The sequence below is a fragment of the Capra hircus genome, chromosome 5, assembly GCF_001704415.2.
Source record: "Capra hircus breed San Clemente chromosome 5, ASM170441v1, whole genome shotgun sequence".
Taxonomy (NCBI): Eukaryota; Metazoa; Chordata; class Mammalia; order Artiodactyla; family Bovidae; genus Capra; species Capra hircus.
The window spans coordinates 26,753,422-26,765,596 of NC_030812.1; the positions used below are offsets into that span (position 1 = coordinate 26,753,422).

A 12,175-nucleotide genomic window follows, 5' to 3' on the forward strand; every position below is an offset into this window, starting at 1 on the left:
GGGTCGCAAGAGTCAGATATGACTTAGCAATTAAATCATCACATCAAGGCATTTACTTAAAGGAGCTGATGCTGTTTTGGTCAAGGGTTGGTATTGCAGGGATGTAGCACTGGAGAAGGAAATGGCAACCCACTCCAGTGTTCTTGCCTGGAGAATCCCAGGGACGGGGGAGCCTGGTGGGCTGCCGTCTATGGGGTCGCACAGAGTCGAACACGACTGAAGCGACTTAGCAGCAGCAGCAGCAGACTCTGGAGGGCAGGTGAGAGTGGACGTACCACAGGAGCCCCTTAACGGAGGAGAAGGAGGCAACAGACAGGGGGTGGGTGAATTCTTGGAGGAGAGTTTATAGTTTTCACCCATCAGAGTGGTAGGTTTTTTTTTTTTTAACTTAAAAAAAACTTTTTCTTTTATATGGGAGGATAGCCAATTAACAATGCTGTGATAGTTTCAGGTGGACAGCAAAGGGACTCAGCCATGCATATATATATACACATGTCTCCATTCTCCCCCAAACTCCCCTCCCACCAGGGTGCCACATAACAGTGAGCAGAGTTCCCTGTGCTACACCGTAGGTCCTTCTTGGTTATCCATTTTAAATAGAGCAATGTGTACATGTTGATCTTCAACTCCCTAACTATCCTGTGCCCCATCCTTCCCAGCAGTAGTTCTATATGGGGACTGCACAGGGGTAAAGAAAATCTCTTGCCAACATTAGCATTATAGAATTGATTTTATATAGGAGAGAACAAGAGCTGAGTGCCCAAATCAGGTGTGATTTCAAGCTTAATGTTTTCCCCGAGACATTGCAATCACTTTGGGAAGATCAAAGTTCTAAAAACGAAACGAATTTAAATGTCACTAACAATAACATGTAATTTCAAGGAATTTTAAAAAGAAATGGGATTGCTCCTTCATTGAACAGATGCAACAACTGTAGGTCTGAGAGGGGAAGTGACCTGTCTAAGATCACACAGCAATTCAGAGACTGAGTTGAGACTGGTTATTTGATTTCCCAGTTTAATCGGCTGCGGCTGTATATGTTGTTTCAAGAACTGTTGAAAACAATTCTTAAGATGAAAATGAAAAAAAAAAAAAAAAAGAATTCTCATGACAAAGCCTAGAGCACTTTGGAGGTGGTGGAGGAATTTGCAGAAGTGAAAGGTCTTGAGGGTGTGTCAGCTCACAGGATTTGTGGGCTGGGCAGGGAATGGGAGCAGGAGGTCAGCTAGCGCTCTCAGCTATCCTGGGGTTCCTACGCCCCCACAGATCAGCAGGGCAACGTCTGCAGGCCTTCTGGAAGTCATCTTCCTTTGTCAGAGGCGCTGGCTGATGACTGAACGCTTTCATGCTGGCCTGGAGGATCTGTACCCTATCCCCTGTGTCTCTGTGTCTGGTTAGACTCAGGACTGGGGAAACCCAGCGGGGCTGGGAAACCTAACTGGGTTTCGGAGCCAGAAGAGTTGGGCTGGATTCTGATCCTGACACCTAGGACCTTACAGAATGGATCTAAAGTTCCTAAACTTCTGCATGTTAATGTATAAATAAGACTAACTGTACTTTCCTCATAGGTTTAATTGTGAGGATTAAATGGAGTTATAAAAAGTCTATGATTCAGGGAGTGCCTGGCATATGGTAAGACCCTGAAGGGATGGGGAGAGAGGGAGGGGTAAGGCAGGGAGGCAGACAGGGCCCAGTTCTCCTGTTAGAGCACAAGCTATTCTCAACCTTGATGCTCAGTTTCCTCAGCTGTAAAATGGAGACAGTGCTGATTTTATAGTTTCTCTAAGGATTAAAAGCTGTCATTATTGCCTTAAGGAAACTCCTAACTCATGGGTACTTACACCCATGCCCAACTCTGGGAGACCAGATCAGAGTCCTGGATGGGAAACCAGGGGAGAAGTCTGAGAGGGAAAGTCTGGGAGGGCTTCCTGTAGGAAGGAGTGGAGCCAGAGAGAGGAAAGTCTGGTGAAGAAACCAGGTGGAGAGGGAGTTTGTGCAGGAGCTGGCTGTCATGTGAAACAGAGTCAGGCTGTGGGTGGGGAGGGGTGGTTGCATGTGGAGGGTTCTTGTGGCTGCAAATGTGGGGGTCATGGGAGCCATGGGCCCATGGGACTAGGAGGAGGCCTGGGGACTCTGACTTCTGCAGCGGGACACTCCTGAGCCAGAAGCTCTGATCTGGTAGGGAAATGGCCCTCTTGTAGGGAAATGGCCTCCCTTGAGGCTCAGCTGGCAAAGAATCTGCGGGCAATGTGGGAGACCTGGGTTCGATCCCTGGGTGGGGAAGATCCTCAGAGAAGGGGAAAGGCTACCCACTCCAGTATTCTGGCCTGGAGAATTCCATGGACTGTATAGTTCATGGCCTCGCAAAGAGTCGGACATGACTGAGCCACTTTCACTTTTGTCTCCCATGTCATGGAGGCTGTTTCTGTGGCTTGTGCTTCTCCCAGCTTTCCAAGATGATCCCCTGGGAAACCAAGGAAGGAGAGAGAGGGCAGTACAGGAGCAACGCCTTGGGGAATCCTGGCCTCAGGCTGGAATTCTGTTGGGAATGCAAAAACACAGACTGAGTTGTGTTGCCATAGAAGCCTGCCTAACACTCCTTGGGGCTAAACAGGTTCCAGCTGGCTGGGCTGGCTGGGACCAAGCCCAATCCCACCTTCCAGGTCAGCAGCTTTGTCACTAGACCTAGGGTGGTGTCACTGTGATCTGTTTTGGAGTTGTCTTAGCCCTTAGAGACCAAGGAATCCCGGAAGGTATGTTGGATATTGGGTGGTAGGTAGTACCGACCAGATCTGCCCTGAGCTGCTCTCCTACCCTCTCTAATACACACATTTACACACACACACAATGGCCTAGACTGAGCAGTGATTAGTGAATTCATTCATCATATGTTGGAAGGTGCTTTCTAAGCACTTTCTAAGGCTGCAGATATAGTAGTCAGTAAAGCAGTCAAGGTCTCTGCTCTCATGGGCTTTCTTTTTTGGGGGAGGTGTCCCCTAGGTCTGTCTGGATTACTAAGTAAGAGAGGTCATTTAGATGTTCAGCGATTGAATATAATATATGTATTTTGGATTGCTAAATAAAAGAAGACAAATTTTGGGGGGACATTTCTTCTGGGTTATTCACACAGACTCTATAAGAAAGCATCACTGAAAACAGCATGCCCAGGCTTTGGACTTATCCCAGACTTGAGGTCAAATCTTGAAGGACCTTTAGACTCCTTATCTGTAAAGTGGGGTAATGTTTCCTTCCTCCTGGGTTATTTTATGATTATAAATATGTAAGAGATCTGACACTTTGACCATTAGTGCTGCTGCTGCTGCTGCTAAGTCGCTTCAGTCGTGTCTGACTTTGTGCGACCTGATAGACGGGGGCCCACAGTCTCTGGGATTCTCCAGGCAAGAACACTGGAGTGGGTTGCCATTTCCTTCTCCAATGCATGAAAGTGAGAAGTGAAAGTGAAGTCGCTCAGTCGCGTCCGACTCTTAGTGACCCCATGGATTGCAGCCTACCAGGCTTCTCCATCCATGGGATTTTCCAGGCAAGAGTACTGGAGTTGGGTGCCATTGCCTTTTCTGACCATTAGTGGGAACCCAGCAAATGAAAGCTGACATCATTATCACCATCATTTATTTCCCACATCACCACCTTCATCATCATGAAGGATGGCAGGGAAAAGAGCCCTGGGTTGGGAGCTGGGGAAGCAGAGTGGGTGTCACAGGCAGAGCTCAGTTTGCATGGCTGGCTTCCTTGGAATTGGATTTGCAAGCTTCTGTTTTGCATTGCAGCAGAGTTTTGCATGTTATCCCTTTATTACAATCCCAGAGACTCCTTCTTATACTCGCAACCACCACCTCTCTCCAGTTACCCTCAACCCTTCTGAACGATTGCTCTCTGCCTTGTGAACACCTCCCATGGGCTGAGTGGACACTGCAGAGGACACAGAGATGCATGAGGCATGGTCCCATCCTTCAAGGACTTCATTTTCACCAGGCAAATGAGTCAAAGTGTGTGTGAACACAAGTTCCATGGGCTGCTGGTCCTGAAGATGGTGAAGGAATGGGGAGGCTGCACATGGGGGAGAGGTGATGAGAGTCGAGCTAAACTGATTGAAAATCTACAACTGTCAACTTACCTGATCGTCAGCCCAGTCCTTAGGTAGCTCCATTTTCAGCTGCGGAAAAGGAACCTCAGAGGGATTAAGTAGTGTGCCCAGCTTCACACAGTTGGGAAGTGGTTACAAAATTCTTCTGATCGCATTCAGTATCCTCTGGCCTTCAGTCACACTGGCTGCAGTAGGACATGCATCAGCAGGCTTGGTCAGGCCTACAAGTGAGGAGTCCACTGCGCTCAGCCCAGGCTTCTTCAGAGCCGTGTGGACTTGAGCACTTACCCATCCTTGCCTGGATGGATAAACTTACAAACTCTTCACAAGTTTCCATGAGGAGAAGTTCACAGTGCACATAGTAGGTCTCAGAACGTGTGTCTGGGGCCCTGCCAACCCATCTGTTGAACTTGAACTTCTGCCACCACTTCCCAGGTGACAATGTAGGCTGCACTTGTCCAAAGCTTGAGCTTTGGGGAGTCTTTTCTCATAGCCAGCAGAAGTCTCTCTCTGGGGGCTCCTTCCTGCTGGTGCTGGTCATATCCCAGGGGCCATACAGATGAACTGGAGAAGGAAATGGCAATCCACTCCAGTATTCTTGCCTGGAGAATCCCACGGGCAGAGGAGCCTGGCAGGCTACAGTCCATGGGGTCACAAGGGTCGGACACGACTTAGCGACTAAACCGCAATCGCCACCACACAGATGAACACCCCTTCTTCCTCTGGCAGTCTGTGCCTCTTCTCCAGGGAGCATACTCTCAGTGCCAGCTACCTAAGAGGTCTGCAGAATGTGGTTTGCATTCATCTTCTTATCCCAGACATCTCTTTGCATTTGCTCCCATTTGTCCAGGTCCCTCGTCAGAGTCAGACAAGAGCCAAACCCTGTTCTCCAAGCATGGCATGATGGGAGGGGAGAAAACAGGTTCTCCCAGATTTGGATCTCCTGTTGAGGACCACAGAGGATGTCATGGTGCCCTCATCACCCTGTTGCTGGTGTGAGGGTGTGTGGGTGCGTGCATGTGATGAACAAAGGTAAGGTGACGGGTGTAAACTGTGTGTATTCACGGGGAGAGTCTACACATTCCCTCTGCGGCATCTTCTCTGGATGGATGCCCTGCCAGACAGAGGTTGGTGCAGGGATGGGAACCAGACATAGATACTAGTGGATGCTGTCCTGTCTGCAAGAAGCTGTGCCCTGACTCTAAGGTCCAGCAGCTCGTGGTGAGTGTGAGGTGCAGTCTGCTAGAACAAAAGGTGCTAGGGTCAGAAGGGAGCTACTGGAAGTGCCTCTGAGTCACCTTCTCGCTTCCCTTCACGTTGGACTCGGCCAGGCAATCAACTGCCATATCCTGTTGGTTCTTTCTTCTTACCATCCTCTCACCGCCCTGCTCCTGGCACCCCACAAGCCTTCTCACTTGTGCTGCAGTTCACAAGTGAGAAGCCTAGTCTAGTGTCCTGCCAGTTTTAGCCCCTACCATCTAACCTACACATTGCAGCCCCCTGAATCTTCCTAGAGCACTGCTTTAACTGTGTCTTCCTCCCTGCCCACATCTTCCCTGGCCCCTGTGACCTATAGGATAAACTGTCTGGCCTTCAAACCCCTCAATCCCATCCCCTCCTCCCCACCTGGCCTTGCTCTTTCATAGGAAACCTATCTTATCCAATGACTCACTGCATTTCATAGATTTCTTTTCTAAACTCACTTCCATCAAGCCCAAACCCATTTTGTTTTTCTTTTTTTAAACTCATTAAAAACAGCTCTTCTATTCCTCTGAATTCCTATATCCTGTGTCTGAATCACTCATTTATCTGAGATCAATATTTCCTTGATAAGTAGAAAAGGTAGACTTTGACCAGGCAGGATTTATATTTATACAACGGCTGGGTACACCAATATCTTTATATCCCTACAGCCCCTATATTTCCACATCTCCTTTGTGTACATTGGGATTACAGTGAGTAGCGAACACCTGTTGTTTTTACCTGCCCAGCATCTCTTCTTCTTCTTTTGGTGAATTACCTTCTTCTGCCCTTCTTCTATAGAGTTTGGGAAGGGGTGACCACCTTGTCCTCTGCCTGGCCCACAGTCTGGTATCCCAGTCTCCCCGCTACTCTGATTGGTTCCAGGAGGAGCACGTGACCTCAGTCAACCCAGTGGGAGTCAGCTTTGGAACTTCAGCCATACAGACTGGGAAAGTGGCTCTCCGTTGGTTGCCATCCTCGCTGCAGCGTGGACATGGTCAGCTGAGAAGGAAGCCCACACAGAAGGAAACAGTCGAGGGAAGGAGAGAAAATCCGATGCCATGATCAAGTCCCTCATCTGGCTATACCAAAGCCAAATACACATCTCGAACCTCTCAATTATGTAAGCAAATACATGCTGTCTCATGCTTAAGCCCATTCGACTTGGGTCTCAGTCACTTGCAGTCGGGAGTCCTCAGCAATAATGAATACCTGGGTGTCTCGGTTTGGATGACTTAGCTGTGCATGTACAGGGACTTGTGTGATGTGCATTCAAGGGTGGCGTGCACGTGCTGTGATGGGTGGCAGAGGTGGCACTACTCACCCTTGGACGATGAGTGTGTGTCTAAGCGGGGAGTGTAAGGGGCTGACTAGCTGTTAGGATCAGAGGGGATGTACGCACACAGGGTGGGCATGTGAGTGGCTGTTTGTCCTTGACTCCTGTGTGTCCTGAGGGCAGGGGCTGAGTTTGAATTACATGTATCCAGGGAGAACTTAGCAGGTGTTCAGAAAATACCTGCTTATCATCATTAGGCCTCTACCCTCTGGAGAAAATCCCCATTGTTTTCAGATTGAAGCCAAATTCCTTGGACTCCTTGAGTGATATATAGAATCATAAAACTTGTGTTAATGTTGACGGCTGACTATCCCCACCCCTAATAATAGGAGAGGAAACAGATCCATATAGGAGTCATTTGTCGAGGCATAGCCAGATGTCACCAGGTGGAGTCTTTACTTCCTTCTTCTCCAGGAGGTGGGAACAGAGGTGGGCAGGGCTGGCCTTGGGCACTTTTGAGGAGACCCCCCCCCTACCCCGCCCCCAGTCCTGCTTCTCCATGATCTGTGGTTAAGTTTATGGTAGGTGATTAACCTCACGCTGGATGTTTATGGTAGAATTTCTGGGAATTTATTGCCAGCTCCCATGAATCTTGATCTCTGAGCCCTTTCTCCAAGGTGGGCTGGGCCATAGCTGCTTGCATCTCATTTCTTTCTGCTCCTCCCTCAGCTCCTCACTTCACCAGAACAGAATGGCCTCCCCAAGCCAGAGCTTCCCTGCCAGGGTGTCTGGTCACACCAGGTGTGCCAAGAGTGAGCTATACCTGAGTGATGCACTGGGCCCACCAGCTCTCTGAGCGTCAGAGGGAGGCTCTGCGTGGCCAGAGCACACCTATTCCCAAGCATTCACCCCAGCTTACCATGCACAAATGATCACTTCCTGTGGGTCATGACTCTTGACTGGGGAGACGGTTTGGAATGGCCTAAGAAGTGGCTGTTTCCCGGGATGAAGCGGTGAGATCTGGAGACCGGGAGAGCTCTCAGAAGATCACGCCTTGCCCATGACTTTTCACCACCCCACCTGCATTGTGCAACTTTCTCTTCTGAACCACATGTGGAAGGGTCACAGCTCCTGTGTATCAGGAGAGCAAGAAGGGGCCCTTCTTCTTAACCCAGGGCTGGACTGGGTGCCTGAGCTAGTGTATCAGAATGTGCCCTACCCTGGGACTCCGATGAGTGTGAAGTATCAAGGCATTCAAAGGCTGTTTTTTTCAAATTGAAGTATAGTTGATTCGTAGTGTTGTGTTAGTTTCAGTTATACAGCAAAGTGATTCAGTTATACATGGACATATGTATATGCTTTTTCAGATTCTTTTCCAATATAGGAAAGATATTGAATATACTACAAGATATTGAATACAGTTCCCGCTGCTATACAGAACATTCTTGTTGTTTAGCTATCTTATATACAGTAGTAGTATGTGTCTGTGATTTTGAAGTGTAGAGCTGGAGAAGACTTGAGAGTCCCTTGGACAGCAAGGAGATCAAATCAGTCAATCCTAAATGAAACTCACCCTGAATATTCATTGGAAGGACTAATACTGATGGTGAAGCTCCAATACCTTGGCCACCTGATGAGAAGAGCTGACTCATTGGAAGAGACCCTGACGCTGGGAAAGGTTGAGGAGAAAGGCAAGAGAAGAAGGGAGCGATGGATGATGAAATGGTTAGATAACATCACTGATTCAATGGACATGAATTTGAACAAACTCTGGGAGGGAGTGGAGGACAGAGGAGCCTGGCATGCTGCAGTCCATGGGATCGCAGAGTGGGACACGACTCAGTGACTGGACAACAACAGTGTGTATTTGTTGATCCCAAACTCCTAATTTATTCCTCTCCAAAGGTTCCTATTCAACCCCACTAGTTGTGGGTTTTTAAAGGGGTATCTGGGGGATGTTTTTCAGACCACAAGGGGCTCTTTTCAAGCAGATCCCTAGATTTCTCTGAGGCCGGGGGATGTAGGCTGAAAAATGAATACTCAGAAGTCCGTCACAGCCTGAAACTTCAGGCAATGTTTTGGTAAGGGAGCTCACCTCAGCATCCTTCCCCACCAGACCTCCTGCCTCCCCAGAGGGCACTTGGACTCAGTGCTGACACTCGGTTCTTCTTCCCATCAAAGTACGCTGCTGTCCTCAGCCCCCCTCTCTCAGGCCCTGCCCCTGGGAGTGTCAGTTTGCTGATCTGAAGGTGGTCTCCAGGCTGCTAAACCATCAATATACCAAGTTAGCGACTAAGGACTCCTAATATTCACCTTTCAATAGAAACCTTCAGGCTATACCTTGCTTAATTCACAGGAGGCTCCTACCTGCACTGAACTGGTATGAAAGGAACCAAAAAGCTATTTCTCCACACTGTTTTGGAGCTTCCCCGGTGGCTCACTAGTAAAGAATCCACCTGCAACGCAGGAGATGCAGGGGACTGGGATTTGATCCCTGGGTCAGGAAGATTCCCTGGAGGAGGGCATTGCAACCCCCTCCAGTATTCTTGCCTGGAAAATCCCATGGACAGAGGAGCCTGGCGGGCTATAGTCTGTGAGGTAGGAACACCACACTGTTTAGGGTATTGTCTGATGAGCAAATACCCTAAGTGGACGAGTGAATGAATGTGTGAATAAAAACAGGAGGGAATAAAGGCCTGGAGTCCCTTCCCCTAACTCCCCGCCTTGGTCTTCAGGTTGCTGGGCAGGAAATTCAAAACAAAAGACCACTGGGCAATAGCTCCATTGCCAAGCAACACAGGCCACAGGTGGCTCAGATGGTAAAGTGTCTGCCTGCAATGCAGGAGACCCAGGGCTAGGAGTGAGGGTAGGCGTGGGGGCTGTAGCGGGGACCAAGGTCCTTGCAGTTCCTTTCCCCCTCCTGCACTCCTGTCTGGTTACCTGGATCACCCTTAGGAATGCTTTTTTCTGGCAGTGGAGGTATGTAGGCAGGTGGGCTGTGCAACTCCTTCCTTAGGGGCCCATCCTCCTGGGGAGCCAGTGACTCCGTCTCCCCCTTCCCATCACTCAGACCTCCTACACGTTGTCCTCACCTCACCCCATCTGGGTCCTCTCTCAGTCTCTGTGTGTGTCCCTGGAGTGTCAGGCTCTGGGGACTGGTCACTATCTTCTTTCCTGAAGGGCAGGTATCTCATTCTTTCTGACCAGGGACCCTGAAGTGCTCTGGACTTGGGCTGTAGCCTACATCCTCTTGGGAGAGGAGAAGGGTGTGTTTCTGGAGGTCTTCATGTGAGAGCAGAGCCAAGGCCAAGAGCTCAGCCCTGGCTGCTGCAAGGAAGCTTTTAAAGTGTGCAGGTGGGCTTCCCTGGTCGCTCAGTGGTAAAGAATCCACCTGCCAATGCAAGAGACACGGGTTCAAGCCCTGGTCGGGGAAGGTCCCACATGCCTCGGATCAACTGAGCCCGTGTGCCACACCTGTTGAGGCTGCACTCTAGAAGCAGAGAGCTGCAGCTACTGAGCCCACAGGCCACAACTGCTGAAGCCCGTGGCTCCCAGAGGCTGTGCTCTGCAACCAGAGAAACCACTGCAACGAGAAGCCCGCACACCGCAACTGGAGAAGCCCCTGCTCTCCGTAACTTGAGAAAAGTCCGCAAAGCAATGAAGACCCAGTGCACTCAAAAATAAATTAGTAAAATCATTTAAAAATTAAAAGAGTTCTTGTATTAAAAAGAAATACAGGGGCAGCCTGGGCGATCTTGGTGTGCATGCTCCAGACAGAGAACCAGAATTAAGAGGAAGGACGACGATGACTGAGCTACGGTTGGCTGTCTGTCCAGTAGACGGCTGCGTCCAGTTTGGCATCAGTGGAGACCAGGGTATAACGAAGGGAGAGCAGGCTGGAGACCTCATCACCTCCAGGCTGTAGGCTTGTCTCCTTTCTTCCATTAGGAGGCTTACCTTCCTACTTGTCTCCCCGTGCCTGTTCTAATAATTTCTGACTACATCTTCTGTCAAAATAAAAAGTTTGGTTTGGAGGACATTCGTGGTTGTCCAATCAAAGCATGTACGTTCTGTGACAGCAGCACATGGATCAAGGCTCTCAGAGTGGGGAAGATCGGGAAGTTCTGGTCCAAACCCCTACCTGAGTTAAGAACCCCACAGTGAACCCAGAGAACAGCTGGTTAGCACACCTTGTTCTCCAGACTTCTAGGGACAGGAGCTCGTTGCCTCTCTAGGCAGTCTATTCCCATTCGGACTGGCTTGGATCATCAGAGCTGTGTTTATCACAGTGACAAATAGTCACCATTTACCGAGCACTGACTACGAACAATTTTGGCCTTGAGGCACAGGGCACAAAAATGAACAATCAGATCAACTTTATTATTCATGACGTGGCTTCCTGATGGGTTTTCCCACCATCTGTGGCTTTCCACTTAAATTGTTGTTGCTGCCTCAGCACTAAACTCAGATATTTCCATGTCAACAGGAAGACTCGAATGCTCATCTTTTAAAGTGACTTCAGTTCTTTGGATACTCTGCTCCACCTACCTTCAGCATCTAAACAAAATCTTCCCTTCTGTCCCCTGGATCCTATGCTGGTCTGCAAAGTCCCTAGTTTATATATGTGGCTGATTTATGCTTTTGTGGATTGCCTGTTTTTGTGACAGCTTTGTTAAGCTATAATTCACATACCACACAATTCAACCATTTAAAATGTACAATTCAATGATTTTTACTATTTTCACAGGCTTGCACAATGATCACCATAATTGAATTTAGAACATTTTCTGAAGTCCTAAAAGAAACTCAGATTTTCACCAGTCACTTCCATTCCCCCCAGCCCGAAGGCAGTTTGGCAATCATGGATCTGCTTTCTGTTTCTATAGATTTGCTGCTTCTGGACATTTCATACAAGTAGAATCATGCAATACGTGATCCTGTGTGACTGGCTTCCTTCACTCAGCATAACGTTTTTCAAGGTTCATCTGAATTGTAGCAGGCGTGGGTGATTCATTCATTTTTACTGAGAATGGTATGCCATTGTAGGGGGATGTCGCCTTTTGTCTCTCCATTCATCAGCTGGTGGATGTTCGCGTTGTTCGCATTTTGGCTTCTGTGAGGAGTGCTGCTTTGAGTGAGGTGTTTCTGTGTCACCAGTCCTGATCCCTGAGAAGAATGTGTTCAGACCATCTTTTCGAAGGATTGTGAGTGATGTATGATAAGAGCTACCCTGCTCACCCATCTCTGCCCTCAGCCTTGACCTGAGGCCTCCGGACCTCCTTGGTGCCAGCCTGCGCCATCACCATCAGGGTGAAGGGGGGTGAGCATCTCCTCCTTCCTTCTTCTGATTTCCAGGAAAGGCAGTTTGGAACAGAATCTGGGTCTGGGTTGGGCAGTCACCAAAAACACTTTCCCTTTTGTTGGGTAGGAAGCACTGTGCAGACCTCAGTGGCCGGAGATGGCTTTGCAAGTTGTCCCCTCAGGCCACCTCGGTTCCATTTTCTGCTCCCTCGTAACTTGGCCCTAGTCCTGAAAGTGAAGTGAAGTGAAAG

General features: G+C 48.9%; 1 long non-coding RNA gene across 1 annotated transcript; it reads left to right on the forward strand.

Annotated features, from left to right (window-relative positions):
* Positions 5,857–6,505, forward strand: LOC108636128. The gene is made up of 2 exons (XR_001918153.1): positions 5,857–6,060; positions 6,233–6,505. It is a non-coding gene; the product is annotated as an uncharacterized LOC108636128 (long non-coding RNA).